This window comes from Apostichopus japonicus, chromosome 22 (genome assembly GCF_037975245.1).
Source record: "Apostichopus japonicus isolate 1M-3 chromosome 22, ASM3797524v1, whole genome shotgun sequence".
Taxonomy (NCBI): domain Eukaryota; kingdom Metazoa; phylum Echinodermata; class Holothuroidea; order Aspidochirotida; family Stichopodidae; genus Apostichopus; species Apostichopus japonicus.
Genome location: NC_092582.1, coordinates 2853196 through 2868529, shown reverse-complemented (window position 1 = coordinate 2868529; position 15334 = coordinate 2853196). Strand labels below are relative to the sequence as shown.

Here is a 15334-nt window from a genome sequence, read left to right as displayed (position 1 = left end):
CTTCGAAAAATCCTTTATTCAGAAAAGATTTGAAAGTCTGTCGTCTGTAACCATGACAATATCACATAAGGCGTGTATAGGACACTTTTAAACGTTAGTAGTTTTAGAAGGACCAAAAATGACAGTAATCTTTTGCAAATATGACGTGAATACTGTCTGAATATTAAAAGCTTCATCAAAACGAACTTACCACGAAGCATGTAGCTTTTCCAGCAATGTTTTCACAGAAATCTGAACTAGGTCTATACCTCTAGAAGTTACTGAACAAAAAGAGTTGTTACAGTATTAACCTTTTACTGCACTAACAGCCTGCTTACGGGGTGTGGGGAATGACATGATTCAACACCATTTGTCCTTGTGAAATTTTTGACCATTTTAGACTTATCATTTGAGACAATATTAGTCTCCTTTTTTTATCATTGAGTTCGGTGGTGTGTCTGAGGAGCTGACCTAATATTGTATCTATTAGACTACTTAGTCCAGTCACTTTAACTGATGACCCACAGCTGTTCAGGGGTCATGGTCAAAAATTAATAGTGTTACAGAAATACCACCTGGACTAATATCAGTGGTTTCAACGATATTAACAAAACCAAAATTAAGTTTTGTGAATAAATCATCCTTTAATCCGTTAAACAACCAAATATATTGTTATTCTAGTTACAATTCATGTTTGCGATTAGTAAGGCAGAGTTGGCCGAAAAGCTTTGGTAAATCTGGTCACTAATATTGCTGATGACGTATATTATTGTTTACAGTTACTCCTGCGAGCTTCTTGCCGTTTATTGTACATGAATACCCAGCGGCATACCTTGCTAGCGCCTCTGGGAAGATCGGATATATCCATAGGTGACCATTTGTTTCACTTTCAACTTCAAGCATATTTCCTTGAAATAACAGATTGCCTTTATTAATAATAGAGTCAAGCCCCTTGAATTCCCTGTATTATATGTACATGTGTGGAAGATGATAATGAAACGAAATTTAATATCCTTATATATGTTGGTCACGAAGAATGATTGTTTTTTTATTTATTATCAGATCGAATTTTATTGAAGAAACCTTTTCCTCTTAAAGCCCCCCCCCCGCCCCGAGGATGCAAAACTGCATCGTGGTTTCGATGATGTAACATGAGCAGTTTTCTTCATGAATCTGACGTCATGGGTGTACAGCATACTTGATCTTAGTAATATAGTGAAAAGTAGTGTGATGTGACAAACAATAAATTCACAATGACACAGGATGTCCTGAAATGACCATTGACCTCAAAAACATGCTTCTTGTAATCATTTACGTGTTTCGACGACTGAAAATAAGGTTCTCTCGTCTGCACGAAACTTCAGATCATAGGCGTAGTAAGCGGGGGGGGGGGGGGGCTGGGCGGATGCAGCCCCCACCAACCGAAAATTTTTGTGAAAATTCGGGCAATATGCTGAGAATTTTTCGGGCACCTACTGAAAGAAAAATAATTTGCAATGTGTTTTTCAATGGTTAAACTTATATTATTATTACCATTGTAACGACTTCCCCAATACTTGTATACATGGAAGGGTCATATCACGGAAAAAGATTGTATGTTATTGGCATGTGATGTAATAACCGATGAATGCCTATATGATATGCACATTAACATGTTGAGTGCGCGCGAAAATCTTTGGTTATATTTTTCGAGCAAGTCGTTACAGATCCCCCCCCCCAAATCAAATTAGGCTCCTACGCCTATGCTTCAGATAAGACTACAGCATTAGTTTCGTGTGCGTCCTTAAATGTAGTCTGTATTGGCCCCAATTTATAGTGTGCTATAATTGCTACAAGTTTTCAAAAGTACTTTCCTGGAGGTATTTACTCTCCAAATTATTTCTCAGACATTCTAAATGAACACAAAGGGTGACCTGATGTCCCGGTGATGTAAATTTCCTCCAGGGTATAGTACTAAAAAACAGTTTTAGAATTTTGACCAAAAGTGACCATATTTCTAAAATCTGGCATACCTTTAAGTATCATCATTGTATTTATAAATCGCGGCTATTACAATGCAGATCTTGACTAGAAAAAGCCAAATGGTTCGTCGTATGCTAATAAAGAGACCATACAATTTCAGTTAACACAAATCGGATAAATCGAAGCAAGTCAGACACACTTTAATCACATGTTTTGGCATAGCAATACCCCTTTTAACTCATCATCTAGGACTTAGGCTGGCTTACTTGCGGTCCAAAACTATGAAATCTGGTATCCTGGCTGGTTTTTTTTTCAATGTATACAAACAACACAACCCCCCCCCCCCCTTCTCCCAGCATATTAACTGTGAAATTTCAGTTATCAAATTTATGAATGAAAACAAAAGTGAAATACAATTCGTCAGATATGCAAATTAGTGAAAGTAAGTTCGCCTTCTGATTGCTGGCAAGCTATTTTGAAAATAAAAGTGAAATTATGTAACAACTCGTAAAAATAACTTGAAAACCAGGAAGCGGAAAAAACGCCCAAAACAATTTGCGATTTTCATTTTTTTTTTATTGTGCAAATTCCAGAAGGTTCGGGGTCAGCAAAAGGCCGCAGATTGCCGGCCTCTGATTAAGGAACCCGTAACGCGTCACCGTCGCGTTACTTAAATTAAATACCGTTGATCAAACTTGAAAGTTCTTACGACATTCATTCAGGGGCGTCATCCACCAATTTTTGTAGTAAGGGGAGAGGGGGATAATCCAAGAGGGGGAGGGGGGCTTATATGGACCACATTGAGAAATTCGGTACAATTGAGGGTGCTTGGATGCAAAATGGTGCTATATTTTGCGACCTTGGAAACAATGTTGGGAATTTTCAATTGGTTTGGTTGGACATGTTGTTTCATTTTCATTTCTTGTGTAATGTCCTGCCGGTCGGCGGGTGGTGGCGACTGAGCCCTTCATAATTTTATTCTATAGAGATAAATCCAACACCTCGGTAATATACGTCGTTGCTTCCCTGCATGAATTAGCTTAAGTGACACAACAGTACCACCGCCCAATGCTTCAAACTGATGGAAAATACTATAAAGGAACAAGTATACGTGCTATGATATATGTTTATCAAGCCTGTATACGTCAACTTCCAGGTCCTTTCACTCTTACGACCCAAAATCAATGAAACGCGAGGCAGAGATACGGGTGTAAAATAAAACCAAATATAACGAAATATGCAGGCTGTATAGTGAAGTTCATTGCCAATACTGGCTAGAGCCTAGAAGATTTAGACTTTACGAAGTTTCTGTAAGCGAAGTTGGTCCATCGACGCAGTGATCTTTTTGAAGAAAAGTCACCGAAGATTGAACCTGGGCACAGAAAAACACAACACACGAATCTAATTAATTCAACAGGAAATATGTACTAAACATAATAGTATAGCCAACACTGATATACGTGTACCCCTAGCCCTAAAGAGACAGTTCTGCGAAAGATCTCAACATTTCTCAATCTAAGTATAGTATTGCTCCAAAAAATGTATTTCTTTGGCTCCCTACATTACTCCCAGAGCAGGCTTAGGTTAGCCTACATTCAGCAGTGCACTGGCCAGAGGGGTGGGGTAGGGGAGAGGCATAGCCCCCCTCCCCACATACACACACGTTAATTTCATGGGTAAATGCGGACGGCCCAAAAATTTGGCTAAGCAGAAAAATAAACATTTATTATAGTACCCACTGTTTCTCGGTACTCGCTTTTGTACTACGATCGAAAGGGTTTTCATGGACTTAAGTGGTGGCGCTATTTAAGGGCTTACATACAGAGCAACTGCTTATATATAAAGATTTGTAACTCAGAAACGGAACATCGTATGACAATCGTAGTTTCACCGGAATTCACCCACCGGTGTAATTTTGAAATCTGTATAAAATATCAACTTTAAAAGTGAACTCTTTATTCAAACCTTCGTTAACTTGTTTTTTAACAGCGGAGGGAAGAGCAAACACATGTGAAAATACGTTGAAAACATAAGGATACTTATACGGTGCTTCTAAGTAGTGACGAGCAAGAATATTCCAGTATAAGGTTAATCCAATCCAATCACGAATATCGTATTAAATGCGTAGCGTTCTTACTGAATTGTAGATTCGGAAGGAGTAAGTGGGCGGTGCTCAGAAAGTGAGGGCGCAGTGCTAACACGTTCCAATGTGTAGTTAGGTAGATGGGAACGAGCAAATGTTGGAGTGGGAGACAGGTAACAGAGGAGCGAAGTAAATCATGTTATTCAAAACGAGGACAAATATATGGATTTGCCATCCCCCCCCCCCCCACACACAAACATACGCTACGAAGGCATGGCTATACGCACATGCCTACATTGCATATAGAATTGGGAACAACTTGTTGTTATTCATTGTACATAGGCTGCAGATTACGCCACGTGTAAGTGTACTTTGAAAGGAAGTCGGGCATACAGTAACCATAGTAACGAAAAGATATCTGCTCCCTCTAATACAAAGAGAATGACCATAGATTTCACGAATGGTCAGGTAGATTCGGATGTAAGAGCCCTTGGAAGTATGTTGGAGAGGTCAGAATGTACAGATTTGGCAAAATACAATAGTAGTGAGGACAGGTGAGAGTGAAGAGAAATAAATACAGGAAGTTCCTATCACCTTTTATTCAAGTGGATGCCGGGGGGCGCATATTTTTTCCCAAACTGAAATGACACTGAAATTATTTCTTCGATTCTGATTGGCTCTCAGCGAGCCAATAGGTTTCCGTATAGGTTTCCATACGTATAGGTTATAAGGCTTTATACAACACCTAATTGTATTCTGGTCATTTGATTGGTCAATTGCTCGTTGATTGCATGCAAAATCCGCTCTATTCCACTCTATGAAATAGAACCATGGGTTATACTTTTTTGTTAGCACTTTTTTTCAATGGTATGAGAGCAGAGAAACCTGCCTGTTCAAAACAATCTGTTGCATGAGTGCATTTTACCCATCTTAATATGATATGTTGTATAAAACAAATAATGAATGGTTTCCATTCGTGCAATAGTGCAAATATTTCATTCGTTGAAAGATGTAATTTGTTCCATTCAACTCGGCTGCGCCTCGTTGAATGGAACATTCCATCTTTCAATTCATGAAATATTTGCACTATTGCACTCATAACCATTCATTATTTGTATAATATTCAACTAGTTAACAAGTCAAAAGACACAGACATATCGTCAAATGCCTTTTTTGTGTACACTCACTGGTTGGCACACACTCGCTCGCCGTCTTCATGACCACTGCATATTCGACTAGGCCTATCATGATTCATTGACTGAATATATTTTGAATTTATGATGATAAAACTAAAAGTATCGCAACTCCGAATGTACACAAACACCTCGTACATATGTACATCTGCTACATGTATACAATTACAAATGCACTGTGTTTTATTGTGTAGTATACTATACACAGTATAATAGGCTACATTACATGTGTTGTGTAGAGCGGAGTCAAGCGAGTAAACAAACGATCGAGGACTGAATGGGCGCAGTAGTTGGGAATCGTTGCTTCATTGTGTAAATAACACTATATACTTTCGTTCATATATACCAATCAAAAGTTCTTGAAAGTTGCTAATGTGTGTGAATACCTTGAATTTGTTCGTGTTGATCATACTGATATCGACAGAGTATGGAGGGATCCATGTTGAATGCTAAAGTATATCACGTGCTCGCTGAGAGCCAATCAAAATCGAGGAAATAATTTCAGTGTCAGTTCAGTTTGGGAAAAAAATATTCGCTGCCGGGGGGGGGGGGGTTCTTGTGCTGAATTATAATGCTCCGTGCCATGACACAGAAGGGAAGCAACAGGGCGCTACGCGAGGTATACACTGCAAAAACTCGGGTGTTAAATTTAACACCCATGGTGTTAAATTTGTATTCTTTTTGGAGTGCATATTTGCCAACACCAGCAGGTGTTAAATTAACACCAAGTTGAGAATCCTTTTCTTTACACCACAAAGGGTGTTAAATTCATTATCTTTGGTGTTGATATTGTTACTCTGGTTGGTGTAAAATTAACACTAACTGAATTGATTTTAACACCAAAAATGGTGTTATTTAGATCTTCCCACTGATGTTGAATTGCAAGTTTTTTATCCAATCCAGATCGTGTTAATTCTGTATTTTGTAAAACACCTTTCCAAGGTATCGCCCAAGTCTGGGCTGGACAATACGCATAAGCAATAAACAACAGATAAAAGCCATAGATGCCATTTTAAATGTGTTACACGTTTTTTATATTCATCTTAGAAGCATCAGTTGTACAGAAAACACCTTATTAAGTGCATAAACAAGAATGAACAAAAGCTTGTCTAACATGAGCAAGCCCATAAACTGATTAGAAACTTATTTTTTAATGAAGATAAATCAGATCATAATGCTTGCATATTATAAATGCTTAAAGTTAATATTATACCTTTGTCTTAAACTGATAAACACATGCATGGAAACCAATGGTATCACACTTTAATACCCGGATGTATGTATACAATGTACACTGTGTATTCATATCTTTACACTTGAACTATAACACAGTGTTACTTTGATAATTATATGTTTGAACATAACTGAACCATTGGCAATCACATAACACTGATTAAAAGGTAATTTGTAGCATGTTCTCTAATATTCTAGCTGGCGAAACAATTTAATAACTGTTCACAGATAAAAACAATTGTTAGAAACGAACACTGACTGGGTTACTTCAGCCAAAAAATGTGCAAAATTAACTCATTGAAAAATTATGTGCCTTGGACAGACATAAGTGTATGATCACATCTGGATTGAATCCTCAGTAATGACAGTGGTTTGAAGTCAACAAGTTCACTGGTTTTCCTGACATAAGTCTGCTGAGGTACTGCCTCTTTCACAGCAAATCCATGAAACAATGGTTTGTAAAACAGTGTGCTACAAACAAAACTCTAACAAAGTTTTTTATGGTGGAGTATAAGGATCGCGAGATACAATGTCTCAATTTGACAAAGAAAACGTGGTGAAAATGACTGATTGAAGGTCAATTTTGACCGAAAATGTTAGGTCACTCGCAAATTATAAGAATATGTGAAAATGAGAGTGCGACAGTTGGAAAGTTTAAAGTGCGACAGTCGCAACCCCCCACACCCCCTCTAGCGACGTCCATGCCCATGACAGACATATCTCCCCCGCACACTTGTAAATGCATGCAATCCACAGTCTAATAGCATACATGACACCAGTCAGAATACTTTGTGTCATACTCACAAGGCCTCGAGTAATCTTGAATTGTGGAAATTCCTCTATTATATGCCCTGCTGAATTCATAGCATTGACCATGTTTCTCCTCACTAATAGAGTATTTTTCATCCTCTCAAAGACCAAATTAGAATCTGTAGATACAGCAGGGGTATGTTTCATCCAGTTTACATCTGCTGTAGTGTTATCTTCAGATTGCAGGTTATCAGACACAGCATGTAATGGCCTTTTAAGCATGGGGTCTCCATCTTGCTTGCAGGCAGGGTCCTTTGGAGTTATGTTTGATTGTTCAGAATGATGTTCTCCTCTATTGACGTTTTTTTATCCTTGCTGCAAGGAATCCTTCTTTGGTTCTTTCATCATAAAAAGCTTCCTGAAAATAATAATGAAATGTACTTAGTACTAGCTGTGGTTCATTTTATGTACCACTCTCCAGTTGGAGATTTCTTAATAGCATTTCCCAAGTTAAGCTGTAGGTTGAAAATTGCTAGGAGTTTTCATAAGTAGCTTCCAAGACATCTTTACCATCAAAAACACTCTCAGAAATTATGAGTATGTGGCAGTAATTTTAGTTTGAACTATAGCAAAACTACAGCGCTTATACAAGAGACCTTTAACCACAACTTCCTCTGTTTCTACTGAAGTCATGGGCATCTAAAGGAAGAATTGCAAAGGGGGGGGGGGGAGATGAAATGTTTTCCATGGCAATGTCCAGTTCCAAATCATGCATGTCCCAACATTTTAAGTGAGAAAAAAAGTTCTCCTCTTGTCCTGGAAAGATCATGATACCTATAATGTATAATTTGACTGGCCCTGCATTAGACAAACCATTTCCCCTCCTATGCATGTATGCCTTTTCCCTGCATTTAATGTTAAACTATGATACTGCAGAACAACTGTTTTGAAGTATAGTTCCAAAATTTACAATAATGTCCCTATGACAGCAAGTGTTTAATCCAAAAACCCTTGGTGGGGGTTTTGGGTCCTCCTGCAGTTTATTTAAATTAATTACTTACATGACCTGTTGGTGTGTATGGGTCTTGAAGGTTTTCAAACAGGTTGACAATACCGACTGCATTTTTCTTTTTTTCTTTTTGTGACCGTAGGTGGCGTCCGTCTGTGATGGTAGATGTAGGGGGAAATAAAGTGTATTATAATATGGTGTAATAGTATATTATATCATAATAAAGTGTGATATTAGTGTATTAGATGTTTGCCTTACTAAATGAGTGATTACTTAAAGGCCCTTTTCTCTCACCACAAATCTGCCATAAACCTGCAATACTGGTCAGTTCAAATGTTGTGTATTCTTAAAAACAACAATGGACCAATGCTGAATTTAATAACCTGGGCCTTGAAATTCACTTGCACAGAGGAGAAAGGGGTCTTTAAAGGCGCTCAGCTATCTGCTGTATTGGTCAGAGCTCCCAAATAAAACATGCTATGAACTAGGAAAGTTTCTAACATAATGAAATTGAACTGCCTGGGTTAGCCCAACTAAGTTTGTGTACACAATTTCAATAACATGTGTCTTTCAGCATATGGTATTGTCTGTGGAGAATATTTAAAATGAAAAGCAATACCTGGTGTTCAATGGTTAATACTGATCATGTCACATCACTGTCCTTGAAAGCAAACACATTTTTTCTATTATTGTGCTAATTTGGGGCCAATGCAAGAGATCTTTAAGGCTAAGTTTACAATGGATCCCCAGCTCAGGATCAGATCTGACAAAGCAACAGACAACTCATTCTGTAACAGGAACATACCAATTAGCCTGGTTAAAAATTGGCACAAGTGTGGCAGTCAGAAATTGTTACTGCCACTCTCCAATTTCCCAACTACCTTCATGGGTTGACCAGCAAAATGTTTCATCAATGGAGCACTTACTTACTTACATGTGTCAATTAATCCATGTTCATAGACATGTTAAAGTTTTAAACATTTCATTGCAGCAATCATGATTTTCTCTGTTTACAACTACAAAAATAAAACTTACCCATGTACTTCCATCATGTTAGCAACTACAATGTTTACCAACAATCTCCTGGACTTTTCGTTCAGACACTTTTGGGCTCTGTATTCAGCTAAAACAGTGGCTCCACTTGCACTTTTTCTGAAGAACTGCACTTATGAGCTTTAATAAAGTGTAGAAAAAAATACAAGGATTCTTGAAAGTTGTAATGAACTTTAGAGATTCATAATTAGAGCTTTTGTAACATAAATTAGTAAAAGACCTTCATTCTTTTTATTTTAATATTAGTATTATTGTTTTCTAATGTCCTTTGAAATCCTAAATTGGATACCCAAAGACCATTCCAAATCCAGAGATGACTTCTACAGGAGATCTCAACCCATAATGCTTAAGGCTACATCAATTTGTTAGGTTATTGACTGTTCAGAATCTTGCAAATTAATAGCAAATATGAAAATCTCAAAAGTAATATTTCTGTTCAGTCCAGATGTCAAACCCCAAATCCAACACCAATGTATGCAGCTTCTTGAGTTGTTTTATGCTATATCCAAAGTCTTTGGGAGCAAAGTGGATTCAAGCATTATTAATAAATACAATACATTGTCAAAAAGATTGTTAAATGCAAAGGAGGATACCAAAACTTTCTAATTGGAGCAAATGTTTTGCCATGTTGTAGGTTTCCATTGAATGGTATAAAGCCCTCAACATTAAAAGAAATGTTTAAATGTGATTACCTCAGCTGCCTCATCTGTTGTTGCTTCTGTTTCCCTAAATCTTTTCATGGGAGGTGCAGAACTGGTGGAGGGAAGATTAGCATAATCTTGAGTATCATCTTCCTCAGAAATTACATAAGTATCTGAATTGCTGTCTATTTTAACCCTTGCAGCTGCTGGAGATACTAAATAAAAGAAAATCTGCTGTTAAGCACATAGCTAGAGATAGGTGAACACATTTCTTGTAATGAATAGGAATGTGCATTTTCTAACAATCCATGAACTGATAATAGGTCAAATTTTTCAATTGGTTAATCAGTAATCAATCCTACAACCACACAAAAAATGGCAATTAATGTAACACATTGATTTCAAAACTTCACAGAACTAGCCATAAGAACCAGACATTAAAACTGCCGCAGAGCTGCTACCCCTTAGTTGCAATTAAGTCTTATCTGTTTTGCTGTACTTGCTTATACCCTCACTACATGAGACATTTCTTCAAATCTTCTGTGTTTTGCGTTTGGGAATTGCCAAAATTATGGGAAAAACAGTACAACGCTGATAAACTGCAGTCAAAATTCAACGTTCAACCCTTGTTATCTTGACCATATGATTGTGACTGCCACTGTATAAACTATGCTTACACACTACTCTCAATGTGGTATGGAAAGTAAAAAAAATTCCCAATTTGAAATGCTGGGGATCAAGGAGCCAGTCTGAGGTGTTATCCACCAAACGAGGCGAAAACAACAACAAATGTCATTTTTGAGGAACCTCTGAGATCTTTTCTGTGACAAAAGGGTATAGGCTTATTCCTAATTAAGGAAATGTTGTCAGAGATCCCACCACACTAACCTTCATTTTCCCATTGGAAACACATCTGGTTATTCATGTAAGCAGAGTATTTTGCGTTGTCTGTAGCTCCTTATTTGCCACTAACCCCACTTTTCACCTCTCTTTAACACCATGATGGCTGTGTTTGGCTCCATTTCAAGGAGAGGTACAAGAGAATCTTCATCAAACTCTGCTCCATCCTCTCTATCCACAAGTATCACATCTTCAGCAATTTTGAATTTCTTCTTTGCTGTATCATATATGAAAGAAAATAGAATAAACCAGCAAGTATCATACTTTTGATTTAGTCATGCATATATACTTAAGTCTATTTTGTTAGGACTAAGCCCTGAAATAGGTCTGTACGCATTAAATTTAACAGCCCTTGACCTTGTATCATTAAATTTACTCCCTTAAGTTGGCCTGCACAGAGAGCGTCATGTCTAACTCATGCTCAAAGTCATTTTTCTCAGCAAATTGCATGTTTGCAAGATAGTATACAAACAGAAACATAGTGACCAAAAGTTGGGGCTTCATTTGTCTGAATTTGTAATTCAAATGGTAAAAACTGCTGATTTTTTATGAATTTGCCCTAACGAGGCAATTAGCCAACATTTAATGGTAATAAAACTACCATATAGACTGCAATACATTCACCCTACACATGCCTTGCAGAAAAAGCCTACATTAAAATCACATAGACCTGCAGTACAAGTTTTACTTTGAAAATCAAGATTGACAATGTAAATATGTAATGAAGTGCTTCAAAATTATCTACTTTTTTGCCTTTCTAAGCATGTACGCTAGACATATGCTTCCTTTCGCAGTCAAAAGTTGGCCAAAACCAACATAACAAACAAGTTTTTCATAGTTTCTTTTAATCTAAGATATGCAGTCTGTCATCAATTGGAAATATTGGAAATCATATAAGGCCTATCACATATTTGGTCTTTGTGTTGGCTAAATCTGCATCAAATGTTCTTGTGGATTATTGAGGGATGCAAGCTACTAGGCATGAAATTTGATGCCCTATGGCTTTCCAATGTAACAATTTCATTTAAGCCTACTAACTACTTATAATAAAAAGTCTATTCATGAACACAGAGATGATTAGACATGCTCAACAGCAAGAGATTCAATGCAACTTATTTATTATGTCTTTCGACAGCAGCTTAATGCAGCACGAAACGATTGAGAACCCACCTCAAAATTATATTGCTTGCATTATAATCAGTGTGATGATGAGTGTGAGGCTATTTAAGGGCCTTACTCTAGTTTTGTTGGTGGCCAATAGAACTGTAGGCCTCAACTTACAGTAGGGGTACGTCCTTATTAAGTTAAACTAGCTGGGGCGTAAACTATACATATAGGCTAGGTCAAGTCGTCGACGACCCTTTGAACTGGGCTAGGCTACATCATACATGCATTATATTCGAGACTATGGAGTATGGAGTAGGCTAATGGTATAACTATCACTCTCCATTTCACATTGAATTAGTAAAAGGGAAAGAAGTACTCTTAATTTAAAAGTGATACATATAATAGTGATACACAGCCCTGTTCAAGGGAAAGTAGTAATTAAACTGCCAGTTCTATAGGCTTACGCAATGATTTATAACGTTACAAATGATCTATAGGCCTAGGCTTTGGGCCTGTAGAGGCTATAGGGCCTTCGGCAACAATTAGCCTAGGCCTAAGTTACGCAATAGACTTCCGTTAGGCATCTGCCTATGATGAAGTTATGAAAGGCAACCTTCCCTTGCCTCCGTGGATTGCCTATCATTTCACGAGAAAGTTAAAACCTATAGGCTATACACAGCTTATCTCCAAAAGAATGCATACCTGTTTCAATCAAATCTCTGAATTCCTTGAACACCACAACTTTCCTTTCTTCATTTCTAAAATTAACGAACATATTGCCCCCTTCGTTTGCACCTCGTCTGCTTTGCGCAACTTTGGCTGTAACAGCTTCGCCGACAATATCGATATGATAATTACTGCCACTACTATGGACCAATTAGGAGTCCCGATTTCTATGACATCATGTATTTACGCGTTAAGGAGAGTAACTTGGAAAGGGATTGGCTGAAACTTCTACCTGAACGAGGTTGAAGGTCAGATTGCATTCTCTTTGGTGTCAAATCAACACTGAATTCAACACCGACAAGCTAAATCCAAAATGTTAACACCGGAGTTTTTGCAGTGTAGTAGTTAAGCAAAGATATACCAGAACGTATTGATGAGACAAGTTTTCTCGTTGAAATTTAAAGTGTCAAGCCACTTTGTTAACTTTCGGACATTAATGAGTGATTGCGATTGATTAACAGAATGAGATAAGGATGAAAACTTCGGTCTTAAACAATTCTTTAATAGCTCTCACATGTCACCATGCAATTAATATTCCTGAAACGAAACCCACGCTAACAATATGTGGGGGTTTTCTTTTCCAAAATTGCAAAACTGTTGATGCAACTTTTCAAAAAAAGAAGTATCGGTTTTTTGGTCTCGGCGACTTCAGTAGAGTTAATTATGTTCAAGACTGAGAGAGCGTGACGAATTTTATTTGCAATAAAAATCACACTTACGAAATTCTGAAAAGTATTGCAAACATTTTAAAAATCTACTTGAAGTATAGATAAAACGACCGTACTGGGGTGCTTTCAGCATATATCGCGACATAACTGCCATTGCCGACTGTAACCTTTGTACTCTAACAAAATAGCTACTAGAAACATTAATCTTGGCTTGGAACTGTAAAGAGCCACCAGACATCAACTTGAAGCAAACAGGAGTGGTTTCATAATGCACATTGCTAAAGAATGGCTGTTTTTCTGTAGGCTATCCCCCCCCCCCCCCCCCCCGCTCGATTGCATTAAATATCAGTAAGTATTCCACAACCTATTTGGTTAAGATATTTATGAACGACGAACTTCTTCTCTGGTCTCCTGACTATAACTGCAGCTCAGCGGCCTTGTTAAATAAATATAAAGTAAAATCGGCTTCATTGTCAAGCCAGTGTTCACAATGACAAAACAACACAGAAACGCCACTTATTCGATTCCTATACATGAAGGAAACAACTTACTCCCCGAGCATGGCAACATATACGAAATCACAACCTACACTGTAACTTGCAACTTGTACTGCACAGTAACTTACAGTTTTAACGCCTCTCAGCAAGCACCGACACTGCCCTAACACCAGTGCGGCAGAAATGTTTCTAGGGTGCCCGCAAACGCAAGTGGTCACAAAAGTTAAGGGGCCTCTGTGAAATCTTTCAGGCAAGACATACAAATGAGTTCATTTGCGGGTTGTGCCTGCAAAATGTAGGCTAATACAGGGTGGTCGTGGGTGGGGGAGGGGTATGAGGGTGGGGGTGGTAGGGGAGTTCTGCTTACTAACACGAGACTGAGGCCGAGGTTTAAATCTCCCGAATATTTAGAAGTAAGATACCACTCATTATTTATATTGGAGAACATATATAACCCGAAAGTATTTTGCTATAGCCTGATCAACAAATCTGAAGATAATTTTCAATACCGTCACTAGCTATTGTATTTTGATCACACCATGCCATACGTTACGTGATTGAACTTAGGAATCCGTCTGACTAACAGTTTGTATATTATATGAGGCAGGAATCCCAAAGTTGGAAAAGAGCTAGGTGAGGTTGCCTATAATTAAGCGTTTTGGTGTTGACAGAGATTTTTCGGTCGTGAATGTTTAGAAAGATTATAACGAAATATACATGTAGGGAAATTTCCCATTTCTATCCAACCGCTACTCTATCCAAGGCTATATAATAAATCTACGTTGTATGAACGTGGTTAAAAAATGTATTGTTTTGTGCCATCGTATTAACTTAGTTATGGGATTGAACTTTTCATATGTCCACCGTTTTGACCCTATACGGTGTGAAACAAGTTATTATAGGTGACATGTGAACCCCCCGCACCGCCCCTCAAGAGTTGTTTTAGGGAAAACAGGATATCGAAAATTCCGAGAACATGGGAACTGAATGAGGGCAAATGAGGACTACCGTTATATCGATGCTGTAACAGAAGTGTAAATGTATTGAGAAATGACCATGCAAATAATGGCTTGGTATTATGCGAGAATTTCATTTCAACAAGACGAAGTTATATATGTCGAGTTGTAATATATATGGTAATATTTCCGATAATTATGTTGATCAGATAATGCGCCTATACCCTACACAGGAATGATTGAACAGTTTCCTTATGAAAGGATGACCTAAGGCTGAATTTTAGTCTTGATAACGGTCATAGTTCGAACGTGACTAGTAATACTTATGCATATTCTCCTTGGTTGGTGGAAATTGTACGTCAAAAGTAAAATTGGACATATACATTTATCATATCATGACCGTTTTTTGTTTAAAAATCTTACTATTAAATATCAGTGTGGTAAATGTTTACCAACAATTTAACCCAGACCATTTATAGGCCTATTCACTATTGAAGTTGTATGTTACACTTTGCAAACTTCATTTGCGTTTTCCTCTTGTTATTATTATATAGAATTTAAACCTTCAACTTCCTCA

General features: G+C 37.6%; 1 protein-coding gene and 1 long non-coding RNA gene across 3 annotated transcripts in view; both read right to left on the bottom strand.

Annotated features, from left to right (window-relative positions):
• The window catches only part of LOC139964242 (sodium- and chloride-dependent neutral and basic amino acid transporter B(0+)-like), a 45646-nt gene that overhangs the window by 29552 nt on the left and 760 nt on the right, over window positions 1-15334 (bottom strand). The gene's annotated exons all lie outside the window — the stretch shown is intronic.
• LOC139964243 (uncharacterized) lies at window positions 5841-12986 on the bottom strand. 2 transcript variants are annotated; one of them, XR_011791920.1, is made up of 6 exons: window positions 12482-12986; window positions 10792-12409; window positions 9955-10118; window positions 9245-9382; window positions 8262-8362; window positions 5841-7618 (listed from the first exon to the last, which is right to left on the bottom strand). It is a non-coding gene; the product is annotated as an uncharacterized lncRNA (long non-coding RNA). The 2 variants fall into 2 exon arrangements; XR_011791919.1 differs by having other exon boundaries at window positions 10792-12986.